The sequence below is a fragment of the Leopardus geoffroyi genome, chromosome D4, assembly GCF_018350155.1.
Source record: "Leopardus geoffroyi isolate Oge1 chromosome D4, O.geoffroyi_Oge1_pat1.0, whole genome shotgun sequence".
NCBI lineage: Eukaryota > Metazoa > Chordata > Mammalia > Carnivora > Felidae > Leopardus > Leopardus geoffroyi.
Window position 1 is genome coordinate 40393929 of NC_059342.1, and position 15453 is coordinate 40409381.

At 39.8% G+C, this 15453-nt stretch overlaps 1 long non-coding RNA gene across 2 annotated transcripts in view; it reads right to left on the minus strand.

Annotated features, from left to right (window-relative positions):
* LOC123592987 overlaps window positions 1-15453 on the minus strand; it is a 72892-nt gene that overhangs the window by 8763 nt on the left and 48676 nt on the right. For both annotated transcript variants that reach the window (XR_006710037.1, XR_006710036.1), the window contains 4 exons: window positions 15080-15185; window positions 13907-14069; window positions 11256-11413; window positions 10478-10556 (listed from right to left, as the gene is read on the minus strand). This is a non-coding gene — a long non-coding RNA (uncharacterized LOC123592987). The remainder of the gene's footprint in view (window positions 1-10477; window positions 10557-11255; window positions 11414-13906; window positions 14070-15079; window positions 15186-15453) is intronic.

Below are 15453 nucleotides of genomic sequence, written 5' to 3' on the forward strand. Positions count from 1 at the left end.
ATCATCCAAGTGTTGACTGTCTTTACATGCTGTCTCCCTGTTCACCCTATACTTCACCTCCTCCACGATGAAGAGATTATCTACCCCATAGGCATCAGGAAGCAATATGGATTTTGTGATGTCTTGGGGGAGATGGAGATGGTTTCTATCACACACAAAGTATTTCTCTCCAAAAATCCCCATTACACATCTCCATTTCTCCAAAATTCGTCCTGAGCTCCCATCCAAAGGTCACCTCTCTATCCTTGCTGACGTAGACTTCCAGTCTCAGACTGCAGTACCTGGCCGTGGGTCTTTCCTTTGGGCCTCCCTGTATCTTTTAACCAGATCCATTTAGATCCATCCAGATCCTTCCTGCTGTCTTCCAGTCTGGGAAAGACCAGCAAATATCAGATCCTTCTGCCGCCGTGTGTGAACTGAGTCAATAGTATATAACAACAAAAACAGCAACAAAATCTTCCTTTTTTTTTGTTCACATATGGAAATTTTTACATTCCGCCTTTGTGATCATTAACACCCAGAACTAACTGACCCACAGGAAGGGACAGAAAGAAAGGCATTCCAGTAGCTTTATCATAAATCACCCAGTTGAGTTTTAGTTCATACAATTAATTCAAAACACCCATAAAATAGCCCCATGGCCATTAAGCATCAAATCCTAGAACAGTATCATACTGATACTTCACGGTTCTCTGCCCTTTACACCCATCTTTCCAAAAGACAACCCCAAGAAAAACTAAAAATTTAAGCTGAATATCACATTTCTTTTATTTATTAAGAAGAATAAAAACTTCACAACAGTACACACATTGATGAAACAGAAGCGACGCAATAATAGAGTGGAAAAGAAGGCAATCGTGTAGAGGTCATTTTTAGCCCAACTCTCTCATTTCACAAAGTTAGAGTTCATGGTTGCAAACAGTAGACACTATTTAAGCAGAAAAGTTGTTTTCTGGAAAGCTATTGGATAGCTCACAGAATTAAGATGAAGAGTGAAAAGCAAAACTGACAATACGGGCAGGAACCAAGGGAGTCACCAGTTGAGAGATGATCAAAATCATTCCGTGGGAACGGTTTTGGACTCTGCCACTGGGGGCACCAACACTGGAGACTCATCGTTAATACCACTGGACTCTTACATCCACCATCACATAAATAATCACTGGCTGTCCTGGCATCTCTCTACCATGCCTTCAAGAGTCAAAGCCCTACGGTCAATTAATCTCTGACAAAGGAGACAAGAATATGCAACAGGAAAAAGACAGTTTCTTCAATAAATGCTGCCGGGAAAACTGGGCAGCTACGTGCAAAAAAGAGTGAAACTGTACCCCCCCCCCCCTTTTGTCATACACAATAAGAAACTCAAAACAGATTAAAGACCTAAAGGTAAGACACAAAACCATAAAACTCCTAGAAAACATAGGATATGGAGAAAAAGAAACCCTAATGGTGTCACCACTATGAAAAACAGTATGAGAGTTCCTCAAGAAATTAAAAATAGAAATATCATATGATCCAGTAATTTAACTACTGGGCATTTACCCGAAGAAGATGAAAACACTAATTTGAAAAGATATATAACCCCTACATTTATTGCAGCATTATTTACAATAGCCAATCTATAGAAGTAACACAAGTATCCATTCATAAGGGACTGGATGAAGAAAATACGAGATATAGATATAGATGATATAGATATAAATATATAGTGATAGATAGATCGATCGATACATAGATAGATAATGGAATATTACTCAGCCATAAAAAAGAATGAGATCTTGCCATATGCTATAATGTGGATGGACCTAGAGTGTATAATGCTAAGTGAAATAAGCCAGAGAAAGACAAATACCAAATGATTTCAGTTATACGAGGAATCAAAAAAATAAAACAAATAAAAAAACAAAAGCAGAAACAGACCTATAAATACAGAGAACAAACTAATGATTATCAGAGGGGAGCGGGATGAGATGGATTGGCAAAACGGGTGAAGGAGAGTGGGAAACACAGTCTTGCAGTTGTGTAATGAGTAAGTCATGATGATAAAAGGTACAGCAGACGACATATGGTCAATGCAATGGTAATATCACTGTGTGGTAACAGAGGGTAGTACACTTGTGATGAGCACAGCATAATGTAGAGACTTGTTGAATCATTATGCTGTATACGTGAAAATAATGTAATATTGTAGGTCAACTATACCTCAATAAAATAAATTAAATAAATAATGAGATCTACTTACTTGGGGAAAAAGAAAGAGTCAAAGTCCTAGGCTGCCATGCCCAATTGGATCAACCTTGGGTCACATTTCTAGGGGCAACAGCTCCCTCACCCAGATACCATACATACACATGAATGCCCAGTGGGCTTCTGCTAGGTGTTTCAGCCTGCAGTCTCAGAGAATCTCTGGGGTAGAGAGTGAGAGGCATGTGGCACAGGGCCTGGGTGAGGTGCAGTCAGACTGTACCTGCAGGAAGCTGGTCGAAGTCCACACACATCTGGTCATCTGATTCTACAGTGGCCATGGAGGCCAAGATGATTTAAAGTATAAACAAGAATGTGGTTTTTTCACATACTCCAATATTAACATCAGTGACACTGGGTTTTTCAAAATATGGCAAGATCACAGGAAGCCTTATCGGATTGTATTGACCCTTTCAACAATTAAAAACTGTAACTCTAGGGGCACCTGGGTGGCTCAGTTGGTTAAGGATCAGACTTCGGCTCAGGTCATGATCTGACAGTTCATGGGTTTGAGTCCCGCATCGGGCTCTGTGCTGACAGCTCAGAGCCTGGAATCTGCTTCAGATTTTGTGTCTCCCTCTCTCTCTGCCTCTCCCCAACTCATGCTCTGTCTCTGCCTCTCTCTCGAAAATGAATAAACATTAAAAATTTTTTTTAAAAACCCATAACTCTAAGCAATAGATTCCACATCAGTTTCATAGGCATTAACAATAAAACAATTAGAAAATGAATATGAGCCAGAGGAAGAAAATGAAAATCATCACTGGTAAATATCTTTTCATATAAATAAAAGCCATTCTACAACATCATTTTTCTGACTCCATTTAAGCTATTAAAGTTCGGCTAAATATGATTTGCAGGCAAAATACAATGCTTTAATGGTCAGTAGATTGCTAGCTATAACTCTTAAAACTGTTGATTACAGTAACAGCCAAAGTAATGTTTCTAAGAGCAGAAATAAAATTCATAGAAAAAAAAAAAAAAACTTCCCGACTAAGTAGCTAATTGAGCAGAGTTTTAATGATCTTCTCTCAAGATAGTCTCAAAGGCCATGCTTGCATAATTATTCATGTTAACTCCACACTAACCCAAGAAATCCTATACCACAGAAAGGTCACTAAGGAATGAAAGGGAAAAAATAAAGAATTGATGGCAAACAGCGACACGATCAGTTACTATACTCAGTCAGATGATTAAATCTCAGCTGCCTGCGCAAGCTAAGTCTCAAATAAACATTTGTTGACTGATGAGTGAATGACTGAGAAAGTCAAAAGGAAAACCATGACCTGTTTTTGGCTGCACAGCTTGAAAAATTCAAGGCAAAAGGAGAGAAAAGAATTCGGTTTCAGTATTTCTCTATCAGACTATGGTGGAAAGTTAATACATGGGACCCTATACATATGTGCTCCATTTTGAACTTTATTTTTTAATATATTTTTAAATGTTTGTTTGTTTATTTATTTAGAGAATTCACATGAGCAGGGTAGGGGGAGAGAAACAGAGAGAGAGAGAGAGAGAGAGAGAGAGAAAATCCCAAGCAGGCTCCACGCTGACAGCACGTGGGGCTCGACGTAGGGCTCGATCTCATGAAGCATGAGATCATCATGACCTGAGCCAAAACCGAGAGTAGGACGCTTAAATGACTAAGCCACACAGGAGCTCTTGTTTTGACCTTTAAAATAAAAACTGATTTTTCTTAACTGCAACAATATCAATCGTAATGAGTTTACCAGAAACTGAAGCACAAGACAAGGCTTATCTACAAGGGAAGCTTGTAGAAATGGCGGGGTCTCCTGTTCAAGTGCATCTTTGGAAGCACTTTGTCTTTTAGACAAACCATGGCAAATTAGTCATGCAAATGGGTCATGGCAAATTGGTCATAGAGGATGATGATACTCTACAGAAGTGTACACGCACTGGGGATATAGGATCCCCAAATAATATAAATTCAAAAACCTTACGTTGGAAGTAGTCTTAGAACTTAATCATCTCAATGACCCCACTGAAGAATCAGCTTGATACAACCCCTAGAAAATGGTACTCACAGAAGTCTCTGGCAGAACGAAAATGTATGTAAGGGTTAAGCAAGATCAAAAGATCTTGAGCACATACAAGTAAAGCTCTTTTCCCATTTTCCCTGAGGAACCCAGCAGAAAATAGTTACAGGAATGAGATTCACAGTGAAAGATTTTTAAAGAAAATTGGAACACCATTCAGCCTTGAGAAAAGACAATGACAGTGAACTTCAAGATTTTTTTTTTTTTTTTCTCTCAGGGTATGACCCGTTTCTAAATACCCACAGAAGGCCACAAAAGGAAAATTTTTCAATGATAAGCCATTTCATTCTTTTTATTCTATTTAAATTATAAAGCAGAAAAATGTCCTAAGAGGGAAAAAATCCTGAAGGTATGTGGCTAAACTCACTCATTCTGTGGAGATATTGGAAAAACAGCCGGATTTCAGTATAGCCTAAAGGCAAGAATAGCTGGACCACCTCCAAGACCCCATCAGTCTAGTATCAAAAACATCAGTGCTCTCATCAAGTCTTTCATGTGCCTCAGAAGAATTCAGGAAGTTCAGTGACTTTGGGGGTCAAAGTTAAGGAGTCCAAGAATTCTATCTATAGCATTGCCAAGAACCTCAGAGTTTATGAATGTTTTTTAAAGATGGTTGAACAACTTCATGAGGGACAGAGAAAAAAAGAATACATTAGTGAAGACTCAAGTTCTCTCAAAACTTTTCTGGAGGGGCACCTGGGTGGCTCAGTTGGTTAAGCATCCAACTTCGGCTCAGATCATGTTCTCACAGGCCGTGAGTTCGAGCCCCATATTGGGCTCTGTGCTGACAGCTCAGAGCCTGGAGCCTCCTTTGGATTCTGTGTTTCCCTCTCTCTCTGACCCTCTCCTATCCACACTCTGCTTCTCTCTCTCTCTCTCATATAAATAAACATTAAAAAGAATTAAAAAACCTTTCTGTAAACATTTGTATTCCTTTCCATTAGGTCTGAGGCTTGATTTCAACATATCTACAAAATAATAAATAAGCTCATTACTGTTTCCAGGATGCTGGAAGAAGACACGAGATCTCTGGGTTAGAGACAAAGGACTTTACTCATGGCAAAGCATGCAGTATGAGCATTAGTATTTGGCACCAGTCACTTGTCTTTCAAATCCTACAGAGGGACAGAGAGCCCAGAGGGACTTCTGCACACATTGGTGGCACTAAAGGCAAGGAACACAGAACTTGCGGAACTCATCATTCCATTGGAAGCAAGCCTCCACTCTGTCCCAGAGGCGGACGTTACTTATCTCTCAAGGCTGCTGAGTGCAAACACAGTCCTGAGAAATGGCCTGGGTATAAAGTGATGTTGGCCTTGTGTTCTCAGGCTACTCAGCAAGATGTTTAGGAGTACAGGATAACTACAGACACTATGTCTCCCATTATTTCCTCTCACTATCCCATTCTCTTACCTAACCCTCCTTTCTCTCCTAAAACTGTGAGGCAAAGGAAATACCAGTGAATGGACTCAGACCCTTCCCCCAGCCTAGCTCATCACATCTTTAAGGTCTATGGCCTGAAGACAGCCCCTCAAACTCAGTTTCTTATACCATTTCGGATTCTGAAGACCAGCATCATCCTCTCTTGGTTTCCTTAAAGACTAGCTGTCTACGGCTTTAATACGCCCCCCCTTTGGTGTCTACCTTCTATCTCCTTGTTGTCTTGACAGCACTAGAATGATCTTGTACTACATCATATACAGATCCCTCAAAAGATCCATTTTCTCACTCTGTCACTCATCGAGACCCTACATCCATCAGCATTTCTGAGAGAGATGAATTTCAGCAAACAGAATATTGATTTATGAAAGCATTATGGCTCTACTTTGGAATCAACACTGGCCCAATGCGTTCCATTTTCTGCAGTTTTGTCTTCATAGAAAGTGCTCACGATAGCTGTGACCAACAATGTTCACATCTTGGGTCAGGGGAAATTCCCAGCCACCAGTCATAATACAACTCTCCTTCCTTTACCCAGGAAAGCATAATAAAAGCAAGTAAAAGCGATGTCATTATAGAGGAATTTTTGAATTCATTCCCACTTATTTGGTTAGAAAGTAAATCGCTTTCGGGGCCCCTGGGTGGCTCAGTTGATTAAGCGCTTGACTTTGGCTCAGGTCATGATCTCACAGTTCATGGGTTCCAGTACCGCACTGGGCTCTCTGTTGTCAGTAAAGAGCCTGCTTTGGATCCTATGTCCCCCCCTCCCTCCGCCTCTCCCCCCATTTGCACGCACATGCACTCTTTCTCTCAAAAATAAATATTAAAAAAAAAAAAGACCTACTGAAACCTTCAGAGTTTAGCCAACTTAAATTTCCATAAAAACATTTCCTGACTGCATTGGTTTCGGTCTATTTTAAGGTTAATTTAATGAAAGTACCAAGAAACTGTAATTGAGATTTTTTAACTCTTAGAAGCACTTCAAGTATTGCTAAGAGAAGAATTTGATTCTATGAGCTTTATGACACAAACCCACACGCACAACCACACAAACACACAGAACATTGTCTTGTGTAACTCTTACACTTGAAAGAGAGTCGGGTATTTTTTCTTTTCTTCTTTTTGTTATTTTTTAAATGTTAATTCATTTTTTTTTTCATTTTTTTAACATTTATTCATTTTTGAGAGACAGATCGTGAGTAGGGGAGGGGTAGAGAGAGACAGAGACACAGAATCTCAAGCAGGCTCCAGGCTCTGAGCTGTCAGCACAGAGCCTGACGTGGGGCTCGAACTCACAAACCGTGAGATCACGACCTGAGCTGAAGTCGGATGCTTAATCAACTGAGCCACCCAGGCACCCCTAACATTTATTCATTTCTGAGAGAGAGAGAGAGAGAGAGAGAGAGAGAGAGAGAGAGAGAGAGAGAGACAGCACGAGCAGGCAGAGAGAAAGGGATACACAGAATCCAAAGCAGGCTCTAGACTCTGTCAGCACAGAATCTGACACAGGTCGAAACCACAAACTGCGAGAGAGTCAGTTTATCACATTTGCTGGGCTTCTTCACCAACCAGATACTTGTGCCATGCCTCGGGGGGGGGGGGGGCGGGGGGTGGGCAGAGGAGGGGCAACCCCAGGGGCAGGCCTTCTTCCATAGTCCTTTTGAAAAAAGTTAATTCGGCAAATGACAGGTCCACTATTTCTCCTACATCCATATTGGGAAGCTCCCAAGTGTAGTCACACATCTACCAAAGAGGGGGTTGGTCCCTATGCACAGAGGCACGAGGTATGGAGGCCAATTGGCTATCTCTGCTTCTCTCTTCCTCTCAATATCTAATGCTCTTTGATCTCTCTGATTTTAATATTCTCAGATCACACTCACTGTTTATGGGTCATGTAGTGGTAGGAGGGACAATCAGGAACATTCCCATGGGAAGAGCCTCCTACTGTGGGGGTTCCAGAGGTTTCTGCCCCCATTTCTCAGTATCTCACCATATGTGGGCGCCATGCTAAGTGTTCTGACAGTTTACATACCTTTCGTTATCACAACAGTCCCCTGAATGTTCTCTAATAGTTGAGGAATCGGATGCAGAGAGGGTGTAAATGCCTCGCCCAGGGATCCAAGTGTCAGGCTCCAGAGCCCATGCTCTGTCCATGGACTGTGCTATAAAAGATCCAAAGGTGATCTTGAAGCCATTTTCTAGAACTTGAACCGTTACCTCTGGGAGGTCATTGTCCCTTTGCTCTTTCTGCTAAGGCTCAGACAAAAGAACGTGAGTGCAAACTACACGGCAAGAAAATCTGGGTAGAGGGGCGCCTGGGTGGCGCAGTTGGTTGAGCGTCCGACTTCAGCCAGGTCACGATCTCGCAGTCCGTGAGTTCGAGCCCCGCGTCGGGCTCTGGGCTGATGGCTCAGAGCCTGGAGACTGTTTCCGATTCTGTGTCTCCCTCTCTCTCTGCCCCTCCCCCGTTCATGCTCTGTCTCTCTCTGTCCCAAAAATAAATAAACGTTAAAAAAAAAAAAAAAAAAAAAAAAAGAAAATCTGGGTAGACATGATAATAACGACACACTGAAACAGGGAGCTGGGAAACCAGCGACACTCCATCTTTAAGAGCACCTATAGAGGCAACAGCAACTGCCCATCTTTAGTCGTTTAGAGAAGACACAGGAGATCTTTCTTCTTTCAAGGTCAACTGATCCGAAGGGGAAAACTGAATCAAGGGAATACTAATTGCTAAGATTTAAGGTACTGGTTCTTCTGTGCCAGATTTTATTCCAGTGCTTTCCATTAGGGAATAAAACGAAGATCAGAAAAAAAAAGCGAAGCACAATTTTTTCCTTGGAAAAGTAAACACTCTCCTCAAACTATTTTTTTAAATTACAAACCATAAACCTCTGTTTCACTAATTCTTTAGCTCTATGGGCAGTTAAAAAACTGTGTGGAGGGGTGGGTGGGTGAAGAAAGTGAAAATAATAAAAGCGATGCAAGGGTACAGCAGTGGAGAGGCGGGAGTAAGGAGAATATAGGAATAAAGGAGAAACATATTTAAAGGGGAGAAAGGAAGAGAGAAAGACTCAGAAGGAGAGAACGGGAGAAAAAATGGAGAAGCAAACTAATGAAGAGAGAAGACGAAGGAAAGGAAATCATGGTAAGATTTTTTTTTTTAAGTTTATTTTTTTTTATTGTAGGAGAGAGAGAGAGTGAGCAGGTGAGGGGCAGAGAGAGGAGAGAGAAAGAATCGCAAGCATGTTCTGCGCCATCAGCACACAGCCAGACGTGGGGCTCCAACTCACGAACCATGAGATCATAACCTGAGCTGAAACCAAGAGTCGGACACGTAACTGATTGAGCCACCCAAGTGCACCAGAACACCATAGTAAGATTATTTTTACTTCACACTCTGCCGTTCAGTTAGGTTGTGAGTGCAACTTTAGGCCAAAATGTCAATGGCTTATTTCCTTCTACAATGCCTCGTTAACTGCTTAACCATTGTTCACAGGTCTCTAATGTCTCTTATTACGTTTTCAGAGTCTTGGCACCAACTGATCTAACTACAGCAGCTATTTGGAAAAAAATATTGTTCCGACCACTTGCAGGGAGCCAGGGACTATCATTTTCATACTGAACAAAATCAAAATGAAAGACAAACTGACCAAGTCTGAAGCAACTTCAATACTATGTGAGGAAGCGAACTGGATTACACGGTTCACACTTCGGTTCAATGCCAAAAAATAAAATTAAGTTAAAGCCATCAAGAAGCATAATATACTTGTGACGCATTCTCACATAAAAGCATACTCTTGGCTGGATTCTAGACTTCCTCCCTTTGCTACGTCTGTTCCTCAAGCTAGTCAGAGTCTATTTATCTTCCTTCTCTGCTCGGTAAGTTCTTTTGGCCAGTCTCATCACCTCCTTAACATCTCCAAGATGTTAACTACATCATAACAGCGACGTGGCTCTCCTAGCCTCATTCATCTTGGCTTCCCATTCATTACTATATTCCACCCTAACTCAAGGTACTGAGGAATAGTAGCACACTTTTTAAGTTCAGTGGAAAATTCAGTCCAAGTTCAGTCCAAGTACATCTCTGCAGGCAAGTTTACAGATCTGTATGACACAAAATGGAATTTTGGAAGCGGAGTCGAGATGTTGTGGAACAGTCAGGAAGTCACCAGATGTTACTGTTACAGAGACTATAAAATGCTTTCTTCTAAATGTGCATGTGATTAGATCTTGGGGGAGCTACTCTATCATTACAGTAATGGGTTTGTTTTTTTTTTTTCTTACAAAGTTGCATTTTTCCTACTCAAAGTCTCTTTTGACTAAATGAATTTCATATGTGTAATCAAAGCATTATGCATGTCATTGTACTTGGAGCTAATTTGAGCAATTTTTGTTAAAATTTGCCCACATGGTAAAGCACTCTTTGAAAATAATCTCATGAAAGAGACTTTTTAAAGTTATTATTTTAAACATAACCATGCATCTTTACTTCAGCTTCAGTATTTTTGCTCTTCAACCAAATGGGCATCCTTAGACACAACATGTTTTTACATCACTGTGAGAATGACATTTTGGTTCTTAAGCAGTAACCAGAAGGTTGTATATTACACTACAAGAAAATTTTAAAACTTCAAAACCTCCTAGAAGTAAATAAATTTTTAAAAATATTATTAATAGTGAAAAATTGAAAATAGCTTCAAGAGTATTCATTCATTCACTCAATAAGTGCCTACCTTGTGCTAGCTCTGTTGTAGGCACAGGAAAACCACAGGACAGGGCTTAGAACAGTCCCCATCCCATGAAGCTCTCATCCTAGAGGAATAGGAAATTGGTTACATAAATTATGGTGTATTCAAAGAGTAGAATACTGTATGATCCTATTAATGATGTGGTACAAATATATTTATTAATTAAAGCGACATTCATAGCATAGTAAATACATAGATAACAGAGGATTACAATGTGATGATTTTTATTTAATATATATAGTAACATACGAGGTAACAAGTATTTGTGAGAATTCTTGGTATCAAAGTTGTGGTTACAGAAAAGTTATTCGAATTTTACTATAGGTTCTAAATACTTCACATAAATGATTTTCTCTTATCCTCAGTCCAACTTTGTGCAGAGCTTGGGGTTAATATCATATTAAGTCCATTTTTAAAACAAGAGAATAAGGATTGAGACACAGAGAGATTAGTTAGCTTGCCTAAAACCACACAGCTTGTTGGGATTTAAACCCAGGAAGTTTGGCTCTGGAGATGTGCAGTTTGAACAACGTGCTATCTTGACTCACATGTGCTTAGGCTCATACTGTGTGAGTTCAAGTCCAGGCTAAGCTATTTGTCAGTCATAGGATCTTGAGCACGTTATTTAACCTCCCTAAGCCTTCACATCTTCCATTCTGAAATGCAGAAAACAGTAGCCACCCTATCACATACTGCTATAATGTGGATTTGGTGAGAAAATCTGTGTAATACCTGGCACACAGGAAGTACTCAAAAAAATTACCATCATCATCTTCAAGTTCTGGGGGAATAGATGCCCAAATATTAACAGTGGTACTCTCTAGAAGGTATAATCACAGAAGAAGAGCTTCCTTTTCTTCTTTTCATTTAACAGCACTTCCTACTTTCTCCATAATATATATGTATTGTGTGGTTCACAAACTATGGGATATAAAGTAAAATTCACATTTGTCAATTGCTGCACGCAACAAACGTAATCATTTCTATAGAGATAGACACAATGCTAACAATGCTAAACTTTCACGGAACACATTCCATTTATCAGGCACCACTTGGGTTGAGGAAAACATAAACATGAATAAGACATACAGCAAGCTCTGACAGATCTTACATTTTAATAGGCAGGGAAAATAGTATAAAGGGAGAAGTGTCAAGACATCAAGGGAGTATTTTAAGAGAGACACGCATACAATGTTATATGAGGCCACCAGAGACTGGAGCCTGCCCAGGAAGCAAGAGAAGAATTCACACTGAAGTGGATGGAAGTGTGAGGCACAGGGATCAGGAAACATGTCCCCCAACTTCTCACAGGAAAAAACAGATTATAACTATAATAGGAGAGAAGTGTCAAAAGTAACAAAAATCAGCTGCATAAACTATGGGCTGTATGTAAGTCACAGTTCTATTTATAAGGGACTTAAAATCTACCCGTGCCATATCTAAGCACTCTGTGCACCCCCCTGGCAATCACATCACCTCTCAGCATGACTACAGTTGAGCCTTTAGCCTAAGTCCTAAAAATGAGTAGGAACTTTCTAAGTGCATAAGTTGGGCTGGGAGCATGGGAGACTTTTCTGGACAAATTAACTGAAGGTGGCGGGGGTGGGGGGTGGTGGAAATGACACAGGGTTCTTAGAGAAAAGATGCAGGGACAAAAAGGAGCCTGACCCCTGGGAGGTGTCCATATATGAGGAGGACTGATAGGAAGAAAGATGAAAGGTCTTATTTGAATTCACAGAAAGCCATGGGTGAGAGAAAAGGGGGGCTGGCAAGACAGAAGAGTCCTCATGGGGACATGAGCTAGTAGATCATAGATGGCATGTTTCATTCTCATGCCCTACCACTCCCTGAGAGAGCAGTATTGACCAGAAACTCTCCCTCTGATCAAAAAAAGTGAAAATCTAAAGATAAAGCATGATTACCAGTGGAGCAAACTGATTTTGGATGTTACTTGGATCCTGTGGCTCATATATTGTTATTCTTTCAATTCCTGAAGAGATGTTTTTTTTTTTTTTTTTAAAGACAAATAAAACTCTCACACTATCTTAACAAATTAAACATAAAATCTCCAAGGTTGTCAACTGGGAGAGTTTCTCAACATAAGGGCAAACGTTGGAACTACATCAATGACTTAATACAAATCACTATGATAAATGGGAACACTTCCAAAAGTAAAACATGTAGAGGTCCTGAACAGGTAATTTACACACACACACACACACACACACACACACACACACACACAAAGTATAAATGTGTAATAAACATAAAAAGATTAGGATTTTCCTCAGTAATAGAAGAAATGTAAATTAAAACAATAGAGGTGTCTGGGTGGCCATCAGTTAAGTGTTTAACTCTTTGTTTTGGTTCAGGTCATGATCTCACAGTTTGTAAGTTCAAGCCCTGCACCAGGCTCTATGCTGACAGGATGGAGCCTGCTTGGGATTCTCTCTCTCTCTCTCTCTCTCTCTCTCTCTCTCTCTCTCTCTCTCCCTCTCTCTCCAAATAAACCAACCAACAAACAAAAGCAGTGAAGTACCACTGTTTTTTCTATGAAATTGAAAAATACTTTACAAATTATAAGAGCCAATGGTAGTATTAAGGGAAATTTACAGAATAGTTTGATAATAGGTGTAAAAAATGCATACACTTTGACCCAACAATTTCACTTCTAGGAATGTATTATAAGGAAACTAATAAGGATATACATAAAAATTTATGGCAAAGATATTCACTCCAAAAGTATTTTTTCAAAAAAGAAAATTTATAGGGCTCCCAGGTGGCTCAGTTGGTTAAGCATCCAACTCTTGATTTCGGCTCAGGTCATGATCTCACAGTTCATGAGATCAAGCCCCACATCATGCTTGGTACTGACAGCACAATGCCTGCTTGGGATTCTCTCTCCCTCTCTCTCTGCCCCTCCCCTGCTTATTCTCTCTCTCCCTCAAAGTAAATAAATTTTAAAAGAAAATAATATTTAGAAACAATTTAAATGTCCAATAATCAGTGACGAATCAACTGAATAAATTATATTATCTTTAACTTTTTCCTTTGAAATAATTTTAGACTTACCAAAAAATTGTTTAACAGAACAAAGAGGTCTTTATAATAACTTTGAAACAAATTCCGGGGGTGTCTGGGTGGTTCATTCGGTTAAGCACTCAACTCTTGATTTTGGCTCAGGTCACACAATCTTATGGTTCTGGTTCACAAGTTTGTGCTCTGTGCTAACAATACGGAGCACAGTTGGGATTCTCGGTCTCCTCCCTCTCTGCCCTTCACTCTCTCTCTCTCTCTCTCTCTCTCTTTCTCAAAAATAAACTTAAAAAAAAAAGCAAATTCAGACTAAATTTCTAGTGCCTAGAAAGGCATTTTGGTTAGAGATTTCTAAATGGCCAAGGGGAATCTACCTACCAATTCTGGATCATTTTTGTGGGAAGAGTGTGGATGAAGTGCACTTCTGACATGCTCAGTAACCCAATGGTCATATTGACTTTGTCCACACTAGTGTAAGGCCGTGAACTCCCATACTGCTGATGGCTTCATTATAAAATAGTCATATTGTCGGTGTTGCTGCCTGTAGAGGAAAGTTGGGGAAACATAAATGATCAAACAATGTTCAGATAAAGATTTGGAGAAGTACAAACCAGTGAAATTGACAACCGATGCCCAGGAAAATTCTAGAATTGACTATTGCTGAGAATTTGGACAATTTTATTTAAAAAGATAGCACCACTGTAAGACAACATGGGCTAACAAAAATGAATCAGTCCAGATAAACCTCTTTGACTTTTGACAGAGGGCCTCAAGAGTCATAGAACAAGAAACTATCAGTTACACTAAATCTAGATCTCATTGAAGAATTTTGTCTTTCTTTATATCTGTGACCAGCAGCAAATTTGCTCATTGACTTATTAAAGCATTTATAATTTATTAAATGTATTTGTGTCAACATAGCCCACTCTCATCTTTTTATTCCTTACACAATGTGCAGATACAGTAGGTACTCCATAAATGCTTGCTAAGTTAATGAGTAAATGATGCTACATATTAATTTTTGTTGGCAATTCTAGTAAACGCTTCAATGGAAGGTTAGTTTTAGAGAAAAAGTCCTAAAAGATAATTGTGAACAAAGGGCTCTGATTTCCTTTAGTAGTGGAAGGGGAAATTGAGTTTTCCTCTCTAGTTCCTAGATGAGAAAAAAATATATTTCAGACTGGGTCAGATGAGGGGAGGAATCTTTTAGTGTTTATAAAACAAACACTTGGGGTTCCAGTATAGTCAATCAGTCCACAATTACTTGCACCCCTTTTCCAAATCCCAAACCCTGGGAGGTGTTAACCCAGCTCACTGTCCCTAACATCCTTGGAAGTCAATTTTTCAGGATAATAAGATTTAGTATGATCTGAACTATAACAAGATAGTAAGGGACATGAATAAGGGAGAAGAGAGGCACGTGATGTGATCAGCTTGGGTCTCAGAAACCTAAAACAATGTCCTCCTCTCATTTAGATAGCCAGTATAGTTAGCTTTGCCTCATTTGCTTATACTTTTCTAGGTTGAAACTAAGTACAAGTATATGTTTACCTTCTGAAATGCTGCCATTTTAATAATTCCAACTCTGTGCCAGAGAATCAAAGTCCTGATTTTCTAACCACCTTGCTGGTGGTTAAATATTTGTAGGAGTGTTGAGCTTAAAAAAGAAAGGGAAGGGAAGGGAAGGGAAGGGAAGGGAAGGGAAGGGAAGGGAAGAACAGATTTCAGGTCTTTAAATGAAAGGAAACAGCTAATCTTCTTAAATGTTTCAGTTAGAACATAAATTACAGGTAACTCCCACCATAAACACAGCTGCACTATCTCGTCTTGTGACATTAAAGACAAACACTCTTCTGTCAGGATCTCAGGAAAAGCAGAAGTCTGCCTTTGTGGGGAGCAAATTAAAACGGTTCTGTTGGCATCCC